The sequence below is a fragment of the Podarcis melisellensis genome, assembly GCF_964234715.1.
Source record: "Podarcis melisellensis genome assembly, chromosome: 4".
NCBI lineage: Eukaryota > Metazoa > Chordata > Lepidosauria > Squamata > Lacertidae > Podarcis > Podarcis melisellensis.
In genome coordinates, this window is record NC_138531.1 from 73,074,504 (window position 1) to 73,098,323 (window position 23,820).

The 23,820-nt window shown below is 42.1% G+C and overlaps 1 protein-coding gene across 24 annotated transcripts in view; it reads right to left on the minus strand.

Annotated features, from left to right (window-relative positions):
• Positions 1-23,820, minus strand: part of ZBTB20 (zinc finger and BTB domain containing 20) — a 463,068-nt gene that overhangs the window by 120,455 nt on the left and 318,793 nt on the right. For 23 of the 24 annotated variants that reach the window (XR_014167759.1, XR_014167760.1, XM_081908427.1 and 20 more), the window contains one exon: positions 21,466-21,526. The exons of the other annotated variant lie outside the window; for it this stretch is intronic. The gene's annotated coding sequence lies outside the window, so the exon portion shown is untranslated. The remainder of the gene's footprint in view (positions 1-21,465; positions 21,527-23,820) is intronic. 24 annotated transcript variants of the gene reach the window in all.

Sequence of the window (23,820 nt, forward strand, 5' to 3'; positions counted from 1 at the left end):
GGCCCTGAGCATGCTCAAACTGCTGCGGCCTAGCATTTTATTATTTCACAGAACATTGTATCAACTCAACAGTAACAGACAATACCATATAAGGAAAATCACACCACTATCAGGGTATGCTGTATAAACCAATCACAGGCTAGCATGAGGTGTCCACACGCTGATCATGCCTAACACAGCCTGCCCTGCCAAAAGGTCAGGCTGCAGTAAATTTCCACCCATGTGCCCATTTTCCCTATAGGTAAAACCAACCATATTCCCACATGCCCTCTTTTCTTACTTATTTTATGAAAAATAATTTTTTTCTTAACCAAACCTAAGCAAAGTCATTTGTCTCATTTTCTAAACGCTTATAACTTGCGACATAAATCCTTCTTGTCATCCCTGTGGCGGGTTGCGGTTTGTACCACCATGTAGTACACTGGGCATACAAAGAAGGTAGGCATTGAATGCAGCAACACAACACAATAAATTAACTGGGCTGCCACTGCAAGCTTTCCTTTAGGCAAGGGCCATTGATCTACCCACACAGGGGTGTCTGTGGTCCAGCAGAGAGAAAGCGCAGTCCGGGGCATGGCAGGGGCAGCCCTCAGCATAAATTTGTAGAAATGGTGGTATCCGCTGCAGCAAGCAGATCTCGCCCCCAAAGGGAGACAGGGATGTCCAAGATCAAAGGTAGAATGGTCATCTCAAAACCTTGCGAACCCTGGATCAAAATAGGGTTCCTGCTGCGGCGGGCTGAGGCAGCGCCTCCAACGTCGACAACAGAAGAAGCTGGTTCAGTGGGCCAGGCAGGGGGCCAGTCCTTGGCGGCAATCACGGAGCAGTCAGCCCCTGTGTCGAAAATACCGTCAATCGTGCGGCCTCCAAGGGTCATCTGGATCTTTGGGCGCTCCTCCGTGACCGAAAAGGTGGCGGCAATGAGAGGGTCGTGATCCTGGGCTGACCCTGGGATGCATATGATTTTCGCTACAGGAGAGCCAGATTGCAGATGCGCCGGACGATCAGAGAAAGCAGTCACATAGGGGTCATTTTGTTGCATCCCATGTAAAACATCTGGAACAAGGTGGACCCCATGTCGCAAGATTTCTGACAATGGAAAGACAAGGCATTGTGCTGAAGAAGAAAAACCAGCCCCTACTGGCACTCGAACTTGTTGTGGCACATAGGGAACTGGCAGGCATAAGTCCTGAGTTAAGAAAAGACGAGGCAAGGCCGGGGGCGGGATGACCGGAGGAAGCGCTGGATCCCCTATTGTTGTGCCTGGGCCCGGGGTGGGCCCGACTGCCGGTTTCCCGTCGGCTGGTTTCGGTGGTCTAGCTGGTTTTGCTGAGTCAGCTGACCTTGCTGAGGCGTGGCGGAACGGCATTGGTTGGCCCAATGGAAACCCTTCTTGCAAATGGGGCACTTTGAGTTAGGGCGACGCTGCTGTGTGGTAGATCTGCACTGTGCACGAAAATGCCCTACTTTGCCGCATCCAAAGCAAGTTTTGTCTTTGGCAGAAATTTGGGGCGCGGCGGAGGACAGAGCCGCGGCTAAAAGGCGAGCTTTGTGCGTCTCTGTGCCCACTGACTGGCAGGCTTTGAGCATATCAGCAATGGCAATATTGGGCGTTGTCATCAAAGGGCGCAGCGCTTGCTTACAGTCCTCATTTGCATTATCAAACGCAAGCTGGCGAACAATCACTTCTTGGGCTGCTATGTCCTGAACTTGCCGCTTGAGGGTGTTATACAAGCGATCTACAAATTGTCCATAGGGCTCTGCAGGGCCTTGACGGACGCTTCCCCACCGACCCCCATGTTCTGTCTTATCATCAGGCACAGCAGACAGGGCCTCCTGAGCAGCAGCGGTAGTGGCTTCCCAATACATAGGATTAAGGGCTAACTGCTGGGCGATGGTAAAAAAGTTGCCCCCACCCGTCAACCCGTCAAAAACATCCGTATGGGTCAACATAACAGGGGCTGGGGGTGCAGCGCCAGCACCTGCGGCAGCAACCGCGGCTTGGTGAGCTGCCTGGGCAGCGTTGTTGAGATTGTCACGAATACCATCAACGCGACGTTGGCAAGCCCAGTGCCAAGCTTGCATAAACAAAATCATTTGATGAGGCTGCATTACAGTACGGGCCAACAATTTAATGTCCTCTGGTACCATATTCTGTTGGAAAAGGGTCCCAAAAAGTCCCAAGGTATAAGGGGAATGCAGGCCATTGTCCCTGACAGAGGAATATAGTTCTTTTATGATTCTCAAGTCAAACTGTCCGTGCCGGGCTGGGCCTCCCCCCGGGGCGGCAGGAACAATCACAGGAAAAAGATTAGGGGTGGCAGAATCAAAAGCCAACAAAGGAGCAGCGGCACGAAGATACTCTTGGAAAACAGTGGTAGAGGGCTGGACAGAAGGCGAAAAAGGTGGTGGAGGCAGCGGTGGGATAGAAGGAGCCGAAGGGGAGAAATCCGGTGGTTTAGGAGGTACATAAACTGGAGGATTCGAAGAAGGCAACGTGGGGTGCAGAGGCGAAGGAGGAGCCAAAAGTATAGGTGAGACAGGCGTTGAGGTAGCCAGGAGGATATTTGCAGGAGTTAGGCTTGACATAGCCTTGTAAACTTTACACCAGGCATGTAAAACTTTAACATCAATCTGAGGATGATTCTGGAAAAATTGTCCTATTTTATCCCAGTCTTTTAAATCAAAAGTGCCATCCTGAGGAAACCAGGGGCAGTGGGTGTCCAAAGCTTGAATAAGGGCCTTGAGATCAGCATCAAGCACAACAAGGTTGTTACTGGCCAGAAGGAATTTAAGGTCATCAAAAAATTTCTTCTGTGGTGCAGAGAGAGATTGCCCCATGATAGTGAGAACAGCAGAAAAAAGAGAGTAGTCGCTGGGATCCACAAAGGATGAAAAGGAGCGACAAAAGGAAGGGAGCTCTAACCGGGATCCAAAGAGGATGAGTGGTACCTGGAACCCTGGCCGGGTGTGGTCAGTGCTGAGAGGGCCGCAGCGCACGAAGTCCGAGAGAGGCTGTCTCACAAAGGCAGAAGGAAAGGGAGCACACACCGGGATCCGAAGTGGATGAAAGACACGTGGTGAATGCTGGACAATGAGGAATGACGTGGAGTCCGAAGTTATTCACACGGGGCACCAAATGACGAGGGCCTGCTCGCCATAGGAAATAAATCAGTCTCACACCAATGATATATTGAATAGGCCTAGCCAGCAACAACTGAGCTGAACCGAGCTGATCAGGCCCTGAGCATGCTCAAACTGCTGCGGCCTAGCATTTTATTATTTCACAGAACATTGTATCAACTCAACAGTAACAGACAATACCATATAAGGAAAATCACACCACTATCAGGGTATGCTGTATAAACCAATCACAGGCTAGCATGAGGTGTCCACACGCTGATCATGCCTAACACAGCCTGCCCTGCCAAAAGGTCAGGCTGCAGTAAATTTCCACCCATGTGCCCATTTTCCCTATAGGTAAAACCAACCATATTCCCACAATACAATTTCCCCCTAATTTTTGTTTTATTAAATATTGGCATTTATTATTTATTTGCAAGGTTTCCATTATAAAATGTGTTAAGAAGGGACAGGTGGATCTCTGTGAAAATTCACATAAAGAAATCCATAGCCCTCCCCCGCCCACAGGGCAGCCCTTTCCATCTACAGCAAGTGTGGATACATGGTTTTTATCTTTTAAGCCCATCGCAGCTTTGGAACAGGGTGTTTGAAGGCCAGCCTTTCCCAGTATGTACTGACTGGTATATTAAGATCCTCAATGGAGGGCTTTCTGCAGGTGCCCCCATTTACCAAGCTGAAACAGGTAGACATTGGCAGTGGTGCTGGTGCAGTTGTGGAATACTCTCTCAAAAAGGTTTCCTGAGCTTCTTGGATGCAATTCTAATCCTGTATCTGTATCTATGTCTATATATATTTACCTACAGTAGTGTTTGCCATTATATTCCAGAATCTGATAGTCCACAACGCTAAAAACCTAAAATAATGCTAATGCCATTCTCCAAAATAAGATGTTGCTATAGAACGATACTGCCATCTCTGATTGTACATATTTGCTTTTCACACCTAATACCTCTCAGGATGGAGATCTTGTGGTTTTCTTATTCCCTAGTGCTAAATCACAAACAGGCATCATAGGGAGTTTTTGCTTAGTATATATTAGCCCAGGGGTCAGCAAGGTTTAACTTGCCTGGGCCGGATCGGTCCTGTGGAGATCCCTCTGTGGGCCGGATCATGTGCGCGCACACAGTTTTCAGCGTCTGCGCAGATGCGATTTCCGACACTGTGGAAGTGAGTCCCAGTTTAGCGCAGCGCCCGAGTGGGCGGCTCAGTTTGGGGGCAGCTCATGAGCCAGTCAAACGATCTCTGTGGGCCGCTTCTGGCCCTTGGGCCTTAGGTTGCTGACCCCTGTACTAGCCTCTGCAGAAAGAGTATATTTTCTGTGAATATTGATAAACGTTGCTTCCTACCAAAATTACCCCAGGAAAATTCACCTGTGTCAGGATCCATACAGGTTAAAGCTTATTTATGGGCAGTGAAGTGTTTTTTGGGTCTTGACCAGCCCTACCTACTAAGTCTGGTCACTGAGCCATCCTAGCTGGAGAAGCTATGAAACATTTCTGTTTGGCCCGAGACATTCCTTCTAGCAGATGACAAACACTGTCCTTGAGATCTTGAAAGAGTGTGCATAGAAAACTTAATGTGGGCAGTGCATTGTAGACAACTGCTAAGTGTGCTAAAAGCTTTATGTGATTAAAGCAGTCTAGCCATGAATCAAAAATAGTAATCATATTTGCATTAATATTTAGCTATTCTTCCAATGGTGGATTGGGGCTGGGACAAGGGGAAGGGACAGGAGTGGCACTGTACTCATTTGGAACAGGAGTAGGAAAGCATAAAGTGGCACATGTGCACCTGCTGTGCCCACAGCTGCTACTGGCACCTTATTTTGCACTGTCCCAAATAACGCGGCATCAGAGCACAGCCAAGAACAAGCACTAGGCCTACACACTCCTCCCTCACTACTTGCCTTGTCTATCTTGGTGCATGCTGGCTTTAAGACAACTTTGAAGGTTAGTTTTAACAGGATTTCAAGCCACTGCAGTGGAAGTATGGACATTCCCCCAGTCACCTTACGTGGAATGCTTTATTCTGAGGAAGGACCCCCCCCCCCCCGGCCCTTTCTCAGAGCAAGGCAGAGAGGAAGTGGAGGAACATCTGGGGAAAATGCCAGCACTAGCAATACAAGAAAGATTAAAAAACCAGAAAGTGAGGGGGGAGAGAAGAAGGAATAGGGTTGGGTGGCAGTCACCAGGGGGGGAAATTTAATTAAGTACCCCCCCTGCCTTTTGCCACTCATACACCATAATTTGGGAGCTGGACAGGAAGGAGGATGCAAGACAACTCATAAGATATCTCTGTTGTTCATTGACGCTAATGGAGGCTTTCTCCTTAGATGGGACTTCAGACCCTGGGTGGCAAAAACATTTGTCAAAGATTTGTTGCAGAGCCAGTCCACAAGATTGTTGCTGAACTTTGGCAGGGATGGCAGCAACAGGAGGAATGGGATGATGGGGTGTTGGGAGGTGGTGTAATCTTTTGCACTAGTGTCGTTGGTGAAAATCTGGGACACAGAAATAAATGAGAGGATATGCTTATATAGCCACAGAGAAGGAAGAAAGCTTGGCATGTTGAAGGCATGGGATATTGATTGCCCAAGAGAGTGAGAGATCACAGAAATTGCATTTCAGCTTGCAAGATGAATAAAGCTATAGCTGGACTGACAAGCCAGAAGAGATGTTATATGGTAGCTAGAAGGTTTCAATATTACAACACAGAGAGAGAAATACTGCAGGTATGTTATAGAAAGGGAAAATGTCAGTCCATGAGACTGAGTTTTGAATCATCTTCATCAAGAAAGTGACAGCATAATAATAGTGTCAAATGAGGCCATAAACTCTCCAAAACAGCATGGGTGACTGTAAAGCAAGGAATCTTCAACTGGCAGCTTTTGTGTAGAGTCAATGCATAGTCTCATTCACTATTTAAAATGGGAATAATCTCCTGCAACTATTAGAATTGAGGTTGCGTGTTCTACATGGTTCTATTGTGTGTGTGTGTGTGTGTGTGTGTGTGTGTGTGTGTGTGGTCTCTTGCTTCTGATTAACAAAACTCTCCATGGAAAATTATATTGAGCTATACAGTGTGATGAGTACACCATATTAATGCTATAAAACATAGGCAAAGTACCTCTTGTTAAGCAGACAATCTGCTGCATACCCTTATTCAAGCAGACATTAAATGTGGGTTGAGATTGCAATGTGGTCATAGAAATCATTGTACATACTAGATTCAGCAGAACATAGAAAACCAATCAACCATATTTGGAAGGAGGGGATAAAAGAAAACCCTCACTTTTCTTGCCTTGGGGAACAACAGTCATTGGCTAGCTATTGTTTAGGCCCACTTGATCTTTATGATATAATATTGGATGCTATTCATTCCCTTTTGTACTTTCTGCATATTAATGAGTCATGCCTTATTGCTCATGTGATAGCAGTAATGATGAATTCGGGCTTCTCCCATGCCTCGAAACCACAGGTCTGATCAGTTTTCCATTTGTCTTGTGCTTTCTAGGTAAGGTTTTCTGTTTGCCCCATTGCTTTCCCTGGAAAACCTACTCTCTACCACTGAATTGGAACAAACATCAATCCACAGAAAACCCAATTGATGCTTGCTCCAATTCAGCAGTAAAGAACAGCTTTCCCCAGGTGAAAGTGGCGGGGCAAGCAGAAGTGTGGACAAGCCTAAAGATATAGGAAAAGCGAAGGCAGACAATGATACCAACCCAAAATTACCTATTATACTGGCTTAGAATAATAGAATTGCAGAGTTATAAGGGACCCCAAGAGACATTTAGTTAAACCTCCTGCAATGCAGGAATTGCAACTAAAGCATCTATGACAGGTGGCAACCTAACCCCTTTGGATTCCGTCAGTCAACCAGCTACAAATCAACCTACCGGTAACCGTTACTTTGATCAACCCACATTTTGCCAGCTTCCTCGCAAGAATATCATGGGGAAATCTGTGAAAAGCCTTACTGAAGAGATACACTATGTCCACAGCATTTCTCTGATCCACCAAGTTTGTAACTCCTTCAAAAAAAGAAATGAGATTAATCTGACGTGACTTATTTTTGTGAGCCTTAGTAATCACAGTATTCTTTTCTAAGTGCTCAAAGACCAAGTGTTGAATAATCTGTTCTAGGCCCTTTCCTGGTATTGATGTCAAGCTCACTGGTCGGTAGTTACCTGGATCTTCTCTCCCCCGCCTTTTTTTTGAAGATGCAGACATTTGTCTGCAGGGACCTCACCTGTTCTCCAATAATTCTCAAATATCATAGATAAAGGCTCTGAGATTACATCCACAAGCTCCTTTAATACCCCTTGGATGGAGCTCATCAGGCCCGGGTGATGTGGATTCATTTAATAAGTAGGTAGGTGTTCCCTTACTACCTATTTTCTTAGCTTGGGCTGCAGCTTCCTCCTTAACATCATTTATTCTGTTATTACCAGGTTGGGCATCACTTTCCTTTTGGATGAAGACAGAGGCAAAGTAGGTGTTGAAAAGTTCCACCTTCTGTCCGTCTTCTCTACACAGAGGACCCACCACTTGCTTGTCCTTTCTCTTGCTTCGGACATAGCCAAATAAACCTTTTATCATTATTTTTAACCTCTCTTGCAAGCCTGAGTTCATTCTGAGCTCTAGTTAGCCTGACCTTCACTTTGCAACTGTTGGCTATTCATGCATGCTCCTCCTTTGTGATCTCCCCTTTCTTCCATTTCTTATACATGCCCTTCTTAACTCTCAGCTTGTGAACAAAATCTTTTATAACAATGGAGATCAATGCACATAATTAACAAATGCATCACCACGATGGTGAATGTTTCTAATACTAATAGGTAATCAAAAAGTTATATTAAAAAGAGAGGCCAACATAAAACTTTGCGCCTAGAAACAAGAGTATAATGGCTGCCCTAGAACCTTTTACTGCTTGGAACAGGGAAACAAGTAATGCTTTTCACCAGAAGCATAAGCCAAGTTGTATAGTTCTGTATTCAAGACCAACCAAGATATTTTGGCACCTGCCCTGTCATGAATCCCAATATCCACTGCCTAGAAACATAGTCTCACTCTGCCTAGTGATATGGTTGGCCCTGAGGACTACTGAAGTGAAGAAAATGATGATTCATCTCCTATTAAAATCATGCAACAGAAAGAGACACAAGGTCAAATTCAATACTCCTATTTGTCGACAACATTATGGACTTCATTTTAACAAAGAATAGGATTTGACCCATTAAAATGCTAGGATGTAAAATCATACAGCACTGTTTCCACCAGAGACATACTTAACCTAATTACATTGCATTAACATGGTAGATAACTCCAGGACACACTGCTATTGTATAATATGCACAAAAATTAAAATCTATGAAAATTGAACTTCTTTCCAGTACTTCATGCAATAAGTGGAATAATCATCTGACTTGTATGATACGCCTCCCTTTGCTCTTATGTCATATATTTTCAGTTTGAAATTAATGTAAAATGCTTCATGAAGTCAAAACAGAGAGAGATCCAATTAAACTTGACAATGTTATTTATTTTTAAAGCATCTTTTAGTAGCTGAATAATTGAACCTAAACACAAGTTCCCAAATGTAAAAACACAGTATTTGTTTTCGATATAGCAATTAATAGTGAATGTGTGAACCGCTGAAACCTTACTCAAAAGTTATCGGCAAAAAGAAACAAGAGATATATAAATGGGGGTGCAAGGCCCAGGCATTTTGTCCCACTCCAAGGTCATACTGTTCTGTTGGCCCCTCACATATGGAGCAGCAGCTTTTGAAACCGCAAATCTGTGTAGATTCACCACCTGATTTACAACTCAAATCCTTCCAGGGTCCTAATTTGTGTAGGTAGTACTCATTGATAGAAAAGGCTCCTACTTCAGTTAGCAGGTACAATGTGCATTCAGGTTTTTCAGTGCTTTAGAAAGATGGGTTGTTTTTAAATTTTCTCTGTCCACAAGAGCAAGGGCTCTTATGCTAATGGATGGATGAGTTTTAATGTTGCACAACAGAGGAGTCCAATGAAACAGATGTGAAGCTTCTTGCACAACAGACTCGACTGTCTATTGTACTATTGTTGTTGTTGTTAAAATTTATATACCTCCCTATCCCCACAGGTTTCAGGGCAGTTCAGAAGATATCAGGGTGGTTCACAAAAAGGAAGTTACCAGCAACCTACTCATGCATTCTCTTCCATGTCAGTGTTCTGCTGGTGGAAAACATTTCCCAAGGACAAGTATAACATGAAGTGATTTTACTTACTGCTATATTGGATACAGTCCTATGAACTGATGTCTGTCTGTCTGTGTGTATGTGTGTGTGTGTCCCCTATATAGTTAAGAAAGAGAGATGGCATTTTTTTTTAAAAAAAGGTACTAGATTTTTCCAATCTGAAATAAAAAGAAAGCCCTAAAAATATTTTGATTATGGGAAGAAAAATGTCACTGTGTGTTTGACACAGTCAGAAACAATTACAACAAAATTAAATTGAGGACTTTAGTGGATAAAATTGTTACCTCCATAGATTAATGAACAATAATAATTCATGGTTCTGAATTGACCATGTGGGCTAACATTTAATGTGCTATTCATAAAAGTTACTATTTATCTTACCCCATGATTGAATTATAAGCTAACCTACATTTTAGGAAACCCAAGGATTCCTTTATGTAGGTTTATATTGCTGTGAAGGATTCAGGACAAAGGAAGACCCCAACTGAAATAATAAAACCAAAGAGACTGGCTATACATAAAATGAAACTACCACAGTCAATATTCACTATTATATTGTTATATAATATTATATAATAGTCACTGTTATATTAGCTAAGATCCTACTGAACTGTCCTGTGTGACTCATAAGAAACTGCATAGGCAGCTTAACCTGTTACTTGTTACAAAGTGTTGTGACCTAGGGACCTGGCCATGTGTGGTAGTGGAGTTTGTTTGTTTGTTCAGACTTATATACTGCCCTTCATCCTAAGAGCTCAAAGCGAAGCACAAGATAAAAATAAAGGGTAAAAACACAAATAAATAGTTAAAACGAAAACAACAAAACAACAAACCCCTCCCACAAGCACATTTAAAAGGCTGTAGAATATTAATCAGCCCCAAGGCCTAGTTGAAGAGGAACGTTTTCGCCTGACATCTAAATATACATCATGAAGGCGCCAGGCAAACCTCCCTGGGGAGGGCATTCTGCAAACAGGGAGCCACTGCAGAAAAGGCTCGTCCTCATGCTGCCACCCTCAGGACTTCACACGGAAGAGGCACATGAAGGAGAGCCTCAGATGATGAACTGCCTGTAGCTCAGCCAGGCTTGCAGCACACATCCCTGCCACCATCCTATAATTCGGGAGACGAGTTCCCTTGCAGTACCTCTTTCTCTTCAGTCTGGCAGAACCCACAGACTGCAAAGTGAGCCAGCTTCTACCACACTCCAGGTCTGGATAGCATGCATAAGGCTTCAGTTGGCTCTAGCTCCCTGAAGACGGTATCTATACTCACTGCTTTGGCAGGAACTGCCCAAGGCCCTGTATGCTCTCTAACTGATCTAGATACTATCTGCTTCCCTGGTGAGCCTGAAACCCCCACAGAACTGGACAAGATTCACTTCCCATTCTGCGATAGAAAGATTATGCAAAATATAGAAAAGAGTGTGACACAAAGGCTAGTTTAAAATGTTTTTTTCTTCCCTGTAGCAATTATGCATTATGAGACTTCCTTCCTGTTACAACGGCAAGGTAAAAATTTGGTCGTCTGTCATTGACTGCTGTTAACATGTCACAGTGCAATTACATGCCTCATGTGTATTAATAGTAATATTGACTAAAATAGACTAATGAAATATCTGAACAGCAGTGATTAACATTTTAAATTATCCGGTCATTTCTGTGAGACCAATCTAGCTGAAATCTGTAAAAATATAATAATAATATTCATTTCTGTGCAAGTAGGATCAATCAGAAAAAAGGATAAAAGGAAACTCTTCTTTACCCTATCACTCCTCTTTTCTTTACTACAGACAGTTTGAACTGTGTCAGTGAACTCATCTAGAAGATGTTTCTCTCGAATCGCCACAGTAAAATTGCCTGACTGTTTTTTCAGAATCAGGCTGCTAAGAGTTTGATTCACACTGTTTTGAATGCTGTAGGTCTGCTGATTTTAACGGTGGTGGATTCTTTAATCAGATGTGGCGAGTTCTACATAACACTACATGCTAAGATTTAGACAGATTGCTTATGGGTCAAGGATCAAATTTTCAAAAGGGGTTGTTGTCCCCATCTTCAAAGGGGTGGGGTGGGGAGAAGATGCCCAGTAACTACTGACGATAGCTTGAAATCAATACCAGGAAAAGTCCTAAAACGAATAATTAAATAGTCAGTCTGTGGGTACTTAGAAAAGGATGCTTTGATTGTTGAGACCCAGCATGGATTTTTGATTTTTTTTTAATAGCCTTACAAGCTTGGTGGATTAGGGGAATGCAGTGGACATAGTATGGCTTGATTTCAGTATGGCTTTTGGCAAAGTCCCCCATGATATTCTTGAGGAGAAGCTGATTAAATGTGGACTAGGCAAGGTGACTGCTAGGTGGGTTTGTAGCTGGTTGACAGCCCAAAGAATGCTCACTTCAAATATCTAAAGGGCTATCACATGGAGAATGGTGCAAACTTGTTTTATCCTGCTGTGGAGGGTAGGACTCGAACCAATGGCTCCAAGTTACAAGAAAGGAGATTCTGACTGAACATCAGGAAGAACTTTCTGACAATAAGATCTGTTCAACAGTGGAACAGGCTCTCATGAAAGCTGGTGGACTCCCCTTCCTTGGAGGGTTTTAAGCAGAGGTTGGATGGTCATCTGTAAGATATGATCCAGTTGAGAGACCTGCAGTGCTAGGGGTTGGACTAGATCAGAGGTGGCCAACTCCCAAAAGACTGTGATCTACTTTCAGAAATAAAATCTGGCAGTGATCTACCCCCATTTTGGGGGGTTCAGCTCAACGTTGTTGACCTTTACTTGGGAGCAGGAAAGGTGGGTGACTAATTTTGGTAACCTTTTTTGGGGGAGCACTGTCAAAATACTTTTTTTACGGTGGACAACAGAAACTTTTAGAGATTTCTTGGGAGAGAGTTGCATAAAAGCATTCACAAAACTGTACGCCGCACAAACTCCTTTGCTCACTCCTTTAACCTACCTATCAAGATTTCTTAAAAAATACATGCCTTCATCCATTGTTAGTGTGACACCTGAGTCACCATTTTGGTAACCAAAGCTGCACACACGCCAAAGCTGCACACAAACCACCTTGAAATCAAACCTTGCTGCAAAACAATGCCACCCCTAATGAGGGTGGGACCTGCCCCACGTAAGAAGCTGAAGTACCAATGGCTCAATTACCCTCTTTGTTAACTTAAAATGCACAATGATTATTTTTTAAAAAAATATTTATTTATTCCTTTTAATTAATTTTCCTTTCTTATTTAAAGCAGTAGCACTGGAAACTTTAGCAAGAGCATGCCCACCCGGAAGGCAGAGGAAAAGAACAACCCAACCAGTGCCTGCCTCCTGGCCCGACGTGGCTTCAGTTTAAAATGCACCAACAATCAATGAAGGGCCCAATAGTGCTGGTATCCAATTCCTGAATTCTTTGATTACTGAAGGCCAGGTGATGTAAGCAGCAGACAAAATCAGCCTCAAAAAACAGCTTTTTAGCCAACAGAAAAAATTTTCCCCACACAAACACAGAAAGAAGTGGTGTTTGGATTCAATATCCCGCTTTATCACTACCCGAAGGAGTCTCAAAGCTAACATTCTCCTTTCCCTTCCTCCCCCACAACAAACATTCTGTGAGGTGAGTGGGGCTGAGAGACTTTAAAGAAGTGTGACTGGCCCAAGGTCACCCAGCAGCTGCATGTGGAGGAGCAGAGACGCGAACCTGGTTCCACAGATTACGAGACTACTGCTCTTAACCACTACACCACACTGACTCTCAGTCAAGCCAAATGGCTGAAAAAATTACTTTCCCCAGGATCCTCAGCCTTTGCAAAGGAACTACTCACCATACCAGGGAACTCAGTTTCCCAAGCTCCCTCGCAACGACGAAGACCGGCAAATGCAGAAACTGGGACAGATGCCTGTTCCTCTCTTGTTGACATGATGCAGCGTGAATACAAGAAGTGGGCAGGCGAGGAAGGATGAGATCCCAGGCGAGGTCTAAGACCTTCCTAGTCACAATGCAGAAGACCTACAGAGATCCACACTGGAAACTGGCAAGGGAAGGAAGAGGGATTGTCCCAGGCGTGGGCTGCTTAAATGGGCAAGGGCCGGATCCAGGGAAGCCCATGGTCAGCCCTCGGATTCGCCCAAGTCTCAGCCTGCATCTCCATTTGACCAAGCAGGATGCAGGCTAGGATCCGGTCTCTGATAGGCACAGGGCAGCATCCCTGTTACGTTCTCGAGGGAAGGGGAGCCATCCCACGCACACACATAAACTCACACACATACTGGTGAGCTCTCTGTCAGCAAGAAGGAAGGAGCTCTCTGTGCAACTGCCCATGGTTATTGAGCTGTGTGTTTTTTGGGGGGGGAGCTAAGAGTTGTTTGAGCTTTTTTTAGGGGGAGGGCTTCTTTAGGCTGGCAATCACTGAGGAACCCACTATCTACCCGTGATCGACCAGAAACTTCTTGGCGATCAACCAGTAGATCGCGATCAACCTGTTGGACATGCCTGAACTAGAGGAACCTTGGGGTCCTTTGCAACTCTACCATTCTAAGCATCCTTTCTAAGTTATGTGACTTCCCCTATTTATTCTGGGTTAAGACTTAATGCTGTATCAAATTGATTTAATAAGTTTATGAATTCAAATAGTTAAAGAAATTATTTTTGTGCTTGATACCTGTATCTGAACATCTTTAAGTTTTCTTCCTTAACAATAGATGACAAAAAAGAATTTCAGCTGTTTTGTTATCTTCTTACTAAGCACAAGATAAATATTTATTAAGAATCTGAAGTGACTGTATGAGGAGTCAGCAGAACATAATTCATATGTACACATGATTCCACATATAGAGGCAGAGTGTGAAAGAATCCACATTCTCAATAAAACTGACTGATACAGCTTTAAGAAAAACAAAGGAAAATAAAGTCCATCTTTTAAATGGATAAAGGCACTGAACTGAAACATTCCATGGATATCTCCACCCACAAAAAAGTCTAATTATGGTTTTCACAGAAATCAATGAAAGACAGATGCAATAAAAGCAGTTCTGTATCTTCAAACTGAACTCCAATTAACATCCATCAGGAATTTCCAGCTGTCTAAAAAGAATCCTCAATCAAGAGAAAGGCTCTGTGCAAAGCACCTTTGAGAAAAGCATCTTCAAAGAAAGAGCTGGAGAGTACTCTTGTAGAAGCATCATATCACTGCTTGTGCAGGCAAGAAGGTTGAAATAACTGTGAATGAAGAAAGTTTGAAGAAAGCACCACAAGGAGTTAAGTTTATCTTTACTCATAAGTCAGCTACCTGATTTGGTGAAAGTATTTTGATTTAACAGTGACAGGATATAGTATTAATTATAATTTGTAATGACACTAGCTGCAAAAAAACCCAAAACCCTTTGTAAAGAAATTTGGAAGGAAGAGCTATTATCTATCGAAACTGGTATGCCTCTTTTCTATTGTTAGCCATTAATAAATCAATCAGTTTTATTTACAATTTTATGAGGGGTTTAACACTCCAAACAAAGATATATATTAAAACAAATAATCCCGTTATATGAGGAACAATATTGCACAATATACCCCACAGAATAGAAGCCAGCCCATATAAATAGGTACACAAAAAGGGATTTCAGTGAAACAATTAAATGGCTCAGAACCACAATATGTTAACCAACCCCGGACCCTGTGATCAGCATCTGAGGTCCTTCTTTGTGTGCTTCCTCTCTGAGAGGTCTGGAGAGTGGCAACACGAGAATGGGTCTTTTCTGGGGTGCCTCCCTGCTAATGGAATGCTCTCTCCAGGAAGGCTCGCCTCGCGCCTTCATTACATACCTTTAAGAGGAAAAAATATTCCTCTTCTGCCAGGCCTTTAACTGATTAAACAATCTAAGGCCATTTTGATCTGTGGGGGCCTTGTTTTTGATTGCTATTATGCGCTCTCTCTGTGTGTACACACACACACACACACACACACACACACACACACACACATATCTCAAATCGTCATGTCATCTTGGGATGAAGGGTTGTATGGAAATTTTAACAACAGCACCAGCAACCACAATGTGGCTGTGTTTCTAGGGCTGCTGTGGGTGTGTTCATTTCTGTCTTGTTTTTCTCTTTTCTAGTTGTTCTATACCTCCCTTTCTAGGATGAGTACACATTGGGTTTGGCAGCTGATCCACCAGCCTAGTGGAGCCATATCTCCAGTCCAAGTGTAATGTAAGAATAGGACTGCTCGTTTGAAGCAAGCTGAATATATGACTAATAGGAGCACTAAGTACTGAAAAGTTGGCACACAAAGTACTAATGAGCACATTTGCTGATAGTTAATAAAAGCAATTATTGAAATGTTGCTTGTTATTTATTATTAATAATAAGGTAATTACATTAAAGGTCCAGTAATTCATATAAATAGGTTACTAATGTGAGGAAATGACCCTGGGAGATATATTAAGTCATTAGTTGATTGGTTCTTATTGGTAATTATACTTTCCTTTGGGAAAGTAAAGATTCCCCATGAGGGAACCAGTAAAACCAGTGTACTTTGATAATTTTCTTATAAGAATGCTTTTTTGGGGTGGAGGGGCAGAGGACTGATTGCATGGCTATAGGAAGGTGAGATGGAACTAAGTTAATATCACACAATGAGAAAGTGTCCAACCTTTTCAGTAGAAATTTTTGATCTAAAATTTCCTGGACTCAAAACTTTTACCTCATTCTGTTCCTGTTTATACCTCTCGGGTAGAAAACAAGATACAAAACAAATATCACTATTAAAATAATTTTGCTCTTATTTGTCTTTATTTTGAAAGACTACAGTGTTGAGCAAATGTAGGGTCAGTGGAGTGCATGCGAATGCTGTGATGCCTTTGTAATTTGTCCTAATATATGCAACAATTCCCTTGATTCTACAAGTAACTCACCACTGTTATTAGCTTCTATATGTAATCCAGTGCGAGAGGTTAGCAGTAGTAAAACAATGCAACAATGACAAAACTCCAAAAAGGGAAATACACTAGACAGCTGCAGAAAAAGACAAAAGCCATGACCACATATAGTGCCACCTTAAAGACTTAAAAAACATTATTGTGGCATAATCTTTCATAGGATACATCCCATTTTATCAGATGTACCCTACTCTAAGTGTGTAGGTTTATATACCCTGAGACAGAAGTAAAAAAAGAAAAATGTATGATGATTTTTACAAAGAACCAAACAGTAAAAATGACAGCAATGGGCATGTCACAGAGCATAAATGAATGCAAAATCCAATCGAATGACTAGAGGATGAAGTCAGTATGGGTGGATCCACTCCTGAATAACTGCCACTAGGGTGATGAATAGGAAGCAAGACTAATAGTGTAAACAAACACCAAAAGAGGGATAATTTATCTCTGAAGCAAGCTAGCCATCCCAAGGATTTAAAATGAGATTCCACAGAACCAAATATGCTAATGAATTCCAGGCCTGAGCTTTTCCGCTCAAGCCTCCCTCTTCGTTGGATAACAGTGACTCTTAGGACTCTACAGGAAGTCATGGAAGAGTGAAATGTTCTCCTCCTGCTTTCTGAATGTTACCATTTTTAATACCTAATTTGTAATGTCTGATGTAGTTGGTGACAAGTGGTGCTCCACTAGTTTCTCCTCCTGGGCCTGCCCTGTAGTGGATCTTGTCTGACTTTTTGTTTCTGCAGTAACATGGTAACTGGTGCTCTCTCACATTCACAATCTTCTACCACTCTAGAAGTCATGGAGTATCCTGGGAACTGTGGTTTGTTAAGGGTGATGGAAATCAAAGATCTGTGAGGTTAGCACCCTTAACAAACTACAGTTCCCAGGATTCTTTGGGAAAAGTCATACCTGTTAAAGCGTCTGAAGTGCTTTAAATGTGTGATGTGTATAATGTATAAAAGATGTTCGTAAAGAAAATCACCATACATACATGTTGCTCAGAAGCATCTATTACCTGTTTACCTGTCACCTATACCCCTCACAGTGATCAACTCCTGCCCAGAAACATATGTCCCCACCGTGGAAGGACGTGTGGATCCAGAGTTGGCCTTCACAGTCACTTACGGACTCACTGTTAAAACTGTGTTCATGGAAGACAATCTTACTCGGCTACAAGTGATCGCCAAAGAAAGAAGAAAATCTGTTTACCTGTCACAGGTATTGCATTACAATTGGAATGATCACTTTTACAGAAGCATGTCTACAACTAGTGCCTTTGTTTACTATTGGTTGTATACCGGAAGCAATAACTTTCCTGCTGCAGAATGATGATTCCACTCAGTGACTCCTCTGGAAGCTTACACAATAACCAAAGAAAAGATACTTGGTTACCACTGGTAGAATTCTGCCACATTATTCACTGGTGAAGGAAATAATAAAAAAAAATGAATTTAGTCATAGAATCATTTATGTAGCTTTTGTAAGGAACCTAGGCACTCACTGGCATCGGAGAGGCTTTGGCATGCCTGTGTTCGTTTCTCAACACAACCCATCTCCAACTTAGAACGTATGAATTTTGTAGATGGAATATTGTCTAACAAAGTGTTTCTACCCAATATCTGAGAGGAAAATATCAACATAGCTTGTCAAGATTTTGTATGGTACAAGAAAAACACCAATGTTATTTCACAACCCATTATTTTCACAAGAATATGAATCGAGGAGATAAACTATGTCAATTTCCTCAGAGCACACTTATTATAGGATATTGTTTGAACCCACACTAATGACTCCTCGAGGTTAGTTATTACAGTGATTAGAAGCTAGGAGGATATTTTCTGTGGTGCTACAGAACAGAAAGTCAGCACTAAGAAAACCTTAACAACCCAGTGAAAGTAATGGCCTGAGTGCGCAGTCAGTGCTTCTGCTGTTTTAGAGAAGGGAAATAAACTGAGCAGAAGCTGAAGCAGTGAACTAACTAGATCTTTGGTTCTCCAAATCAATAAGCTGTTTTATTTCTGAAAAGTTAATGCTGTATAGATGGCCTTCACTCACTTTTCACCTCATTCAGGTTCCTTTTTATTTTTATAAATAAGCTATATGGTAACAAAGGTATTTGTTTCAAAGCTCATCAATTCAATAGAAATCCTGTATTTCAAATGATAAAAATGCCCACATTGGGGGAGGGATGTATAAAACCTCCTCAATTATTTCTGCAGATATTTCTGCCTAACTAAACAGCAGCACTGTACATTTGGAGCCCTTTTTCACAGAAGCAGGTATTTCATTTTTATGGGTAGAAAACTCCGAAGTATTACTTTGCAGGTTGTCTTATATCATTTGCCATTTACATTTGAAGAGATTCAACATATGGTACAACATATGGTTCCCTGTTAAGAAAGCACAGACCTGGCTTAATCACAGAGCAGTCCTGACTCAGAAGGCAACCCACAAGCCTGCCTGGAGCCACAACTCTAAGCCTCTCTACATACCCCTTGGAACTCGCCCCAAGCCACACCCTTCCCCTTGCTTCATACCCAAGTGTTTTTGCTGGGCTGGAACGTGATAATGACTCCCGGTGGGCAGTGGTTGCAGGCCCTTGCAGACTGCCCTCAATTCCCAGGGCAGCCAGGAGTTACCGGTACATCCCTGCAGCTGGCCACAGAGCTTCTAGCAGTGGCCCGGGGATGACCACCTACATAGATTAGTGCCTTAGGGGTGGCCAGAATCCTTGGCATGACCCTGTTCAAAATTTCAGCCCTCCAGTGGAAGGCTGGAATGGAATTATATTCAAAGCCTGAAGTTGTGGCTAATTTTATCCCAGATTGTTGTCTTGTCAAGTCTGTTCCTTTACACCTAGAAAATTGTCTATGGGGAAATGTGCTCCTTGTGTTGCAAATGACTTCTCATCTCTGGTATATATGGACAAAACCTTCCCTTTCCTCCCTGCCCCCCCCAAGGAAACTTATTCAGGGTATGGAAATGTCTAAATGTGCATAGATCGATACTCCAAAATATTAGCATGGCTATGGCGCATGCCTGTGTTTGCAACTGCAGAATTGTCTAGTGTACCTCTTTCCCCATTTTTTTCTTAACACTTACTCACAAATGTGATTTGCTATTCTGTAATTTAAAATTATTCCTACTATATGTGATGCTCATTTTTTGGTATCATCAGCAACCAGTTGTCTATCTCTTCTTATGCTTTCTGCATTAGAAAGTAACTACTTTGAATTCCATGCTGCCTGGTAAGCAACCGACCCAGATATCACAAAAGTCTATTCACAAGTAGAAGCACTTGTGAATGCGGTATGGCAGCAATATAAAACACTGTAATATTAAGAAAGTCATGGGGGGAAAGTTACTGCCTAGACACACATCTGAGTGGAGATGCAGAATTGGGAAAACGTATCTCTAAAACACATCAGAGATCTGCTCTTCATTTGAAGGGCACACCTCTTCTCTAGGTCAACTTTCTATACACAGAAAGAGAGCTTGTTGATCAGATCAAATACTGTAATCCAGCTATCACACTCCTTCTCATCATGGTCAACCAGATGCATCTTGAAAAGTCCACAAGCAAGGCACGAGGGCAACATTCTTGTCCCATTGTTGCTACCCAGCAACCAGTATTCAAAACACAAGTAAGGTCCATAAGAAAATGTTGCTATGTAAAATAAATGCATACTTATAGATCCAAAATATCAAAATATCTGACATTTATTTTGCGGATTATTTCTTCTTTGAATGTTGTTTTTTTAGGAAAAGTTGTGCTCAATAAAGTTTATTTAAAAAAAGAAAAGAAAATGTTGCTATGTTGCATCCTGCCCTCTTGTATTTCCCCTCCTTCCTGGTTTTCTATCTCAGCCATCAAAACAGTCACCCAGGATTCCAAAGCCACTGAGCATGCTCTGTCCTCCATGATGCTCACCCATTTCCCACTGCCCTCCAGGTTGGTTTTTTTAAAAAATTTACTTCTGGAAATCATGTGTTTCTTCCAAGCCTGTTGATCTCCAGCCATTTTGGCTACTTAAAAACTGCCTCAGATCCCTTAAGCACCATTGCTCACACCTGCCAGGTAAAGCATGTCTGATAGGATATGGGGTAAAGCAAGTGATTAATGTGGTAGTGGCAGCAATCAGCTGTGCCATGTAAGGGCTCTGATGGCAGCAAGAGCAGTAAGGCTGACAGCAATAGGACCTGGTGCAGGGGACAGACTGGACCAGTGATGGCACCAGTGGTTGCACTACGCTGAGAGCCCATAAGTCTTGTGCATCGACTGCCTTGTCTATCATGTCCCCCGTTTGAAGATAACTGCAGTGGCAGACTTTGGGCTTTAAAATTTCAGCAGTGCCCTGTGCAATGCCAAAATTTGGCACCTTACCACCTCTCGACTTCTATTGTTTGTCATTGTTGCTGTGGTCCCTGTGGCCCCCTCTTGGCTCGGCACCCAGTGAAGGCAAACCAATCGAGCTCCCCTAAATTGGCATCTGATAACTGATTGGTTACTACATAAAAATCAAACACTGCTGTGGTCATATGTGACATCCTGGCTTGTTAAAACAAGGGGACTTAACTGCATTATGGAAAAACATGTTAGCGGAAAATACAAAGGTTCCAAATTCTTGTAAACAATAATGCATGCTATGTGAGCTGCAGTTATCTGTCAGCTGACATTTCACTTGGAAACATTCAAGGAAGGCTGAAATCTTATTAATGTTGCTATCAACTCAGAAAAAGTTCTTTTTGCTATAGGAAGAGTTAAGGTTGATCATCCTAAAAAATGTATTTTGTGAGATGCCACTTTTGGCCTTGTAATTTATAAGTCAAAGACCAAGAAAACAGTAAGAAAACCAAACAACTGAAAAGTAATTTATGACACAGGCATTTTGAGTCTACAACTCTTCGAAGAGGTAAATTCAACAGGGGAAACAATTTGAAGGATCCAAAGTTATCAAGGTTAGCAGTTCCATAATATGTTATTTTCAAAGTGTGCCTACCAGACCAAGGAGACAAGTCCCATTGAATAGACATGGATTCTTCATAATTGTCAAAGCTAAGTGTACAGCTGATAACTGGAAATGCACTTGGTTTTACATTTTTTTGTTACAGACTTCTACACAGATGACTTACCTTATAGCAAGTGAGTCTGTAGCTGTTTGGTGCTTTGTAACTCAGAAATGTTTGCTGTTTTCTGGAATTGAAAAAGTTAAAAAGAGAACATGATGATCATGGAAGATTTAGTGGAATTGGCTTGTCAAAATGATGAAGCAGAAAGGGCTTTTATAGAGTATGTTCACAACAAAAAAACTTTAACATAATGTATAAAAGTGCAGAGTGGCTTTTGTCACGGCTAAGGAAAAAAAGCAGTATCATTAATTCAGACAGTAAGTGTAAGACTCTGTTGAAAATCTCCTTGGGATAGATCACAGAATTATATTCTTGGCTAGATAAATGGAACCTGGCAAGTCCCAGTTCTTGTTGCGATGCTTTATAAAATGCCATTGGGTTTCTGCAGTCTGTCATCTCCAGTACATGATAAGAAAAGGGTTGGGCTGTTTTCTTCAGTATCTATCTACAATCTTACTGAAGGCTACAAATGTCTAAAATGGAGGTGGGGGGAGGCTCCAATAAAGCTATCTCTTAAACACATTCTATTCACATTTGTTACTTTCTCCAGATTTAATTATGAGAAGCTACCTTATTATGAAACCTGCAACAAAGGCTTGGCTCAAGAAACTGATGCCCAAACAATGCTCTGTTTCCTTCACACTCCTGATACACAGTCTGCCCAATCATTCAGACCATAATCCCCTTTTTTGTTTCCACATCTAGACTCTCCATGCAAGGTCATTAAAACACCTGTACCTCTTAATATTTTTTTCAGGCTTCCTGCTCAGAGACGGTGCTCTATTATGCTTTTTAAAATAGTAAATAAGTAAGTAAAGCGAAGTGGAAAATATTTATGCTCGGTCAATCTAGTTGAGGTGGGGAGCAACAGCGAGAAACAGAAGGAAGTGAGTGACCGTGATGTATCTCAAGTCAAGTAAGAGAATAAAAATGCCTCAGAGAGCTACAGATATGTTGTTTCACCTTCAGTGTTAGGTAAGGCCATGAGAACAAATACAAAGGGAAAATGTATTACAAGTCATTATTATCAATACAAGCCAAGCCTCATTAATTGATTTACAAATGGGAAGGGTTTCAGCCTGACATTTGAAATTGTATCCTGCAATCCTTCCCATCAATCATATCTGGGTAAGGCTTCAAGTTAAGCCTTTTCTCTTTGGGATTACTCATGAGTAATAATCACCCCAAGTTGGGATGCTTTCTTATTCACAGACCTGTCTGCAGGAAGAGCAAAAGGCTCTTATTTAAAATGCTGTCACTCCTTGCCAGACAATCTTTACTTTGTGAAGAGCTGCAGCAGGCTCGCAACTAGGAAAAGCTCCATTTCAAACAGGAGGTTGGAGATGTCCCAGCCAGCTGGTCTGCTCATACGTTTCCAGTGAACTGCTTTTCATGGCAGGATGGGTGCTCACTCATGAACAATTATGTTGTTTCTAGTTGTGGGTTGCAGAGCAAAGCAGTAGCCTAGTTCACACATATCATTCTGAAGCGCTTTGTTAAGGAGCGAAAGAACAGATTCCTGCAGTGCTACCTCTTGCAAGCTCAACATTAAGGTAACACTTTTATTAGAACCAACCCAAATGTCTCAGAATATTGGGCAAGCTTTTGAACTCTTTATGAGACTGAATGCCAAGCAAAAGGAGATGGGGAGAAAAAGAGAAAAAGCCCACTTGATGTTGAAGTCAAAAGGTCTACATTTAGCACATGTCTAAAGATGGAGGACATAGCAAACCTAGCTGGATTCTGTGCTAGCTGATTTCCATATTTTTGTTGAAAGTTACATTAAATTACGGCAAATATCTGGCTGTTATATTTCAGCAGCGTAAGAACTGATTTGCTGGATCAGACCAGTCTACCCAGTCCAGCATCCGTTTTCCAACAGTGGCCAAGCAGATGCTTCTGGGGACAATGAAGGCATGATGAAAATTGCCTCTCTGGATTTTTTTTAAAGAAGCATTTTTACAGAAGCTCTCCAACCCCGCCTCATTTTATTCTTAAACACTATATTCACACTAATCTCTTTGAGCACCAATAGCATATTTCCCATTCAGACATAAAAGATAATCAGTAGCTTCCATGCATGTTCCTGAGTTTGAATTTTACACTTTCCTTTCCTGTTGGTCGCTTCATTACACAGCAGTCCGGATACCAAAACACTATACTTTTTAAAAAATGCAGACCCTGCTTTTTCATTCAAGCCAACACCTGAGTCTTTGTAAACCAAAACATAATGTCTAAATTCAAGGTGTCTGTGATGTTGTTTTAGAACTGTATAACCCCAAAGTACTCATGACTACTGCATGTAAAACTGCTGAACATAAAAACAGCAAGGAATTTCAAAAAGCCCAAACTAAATGC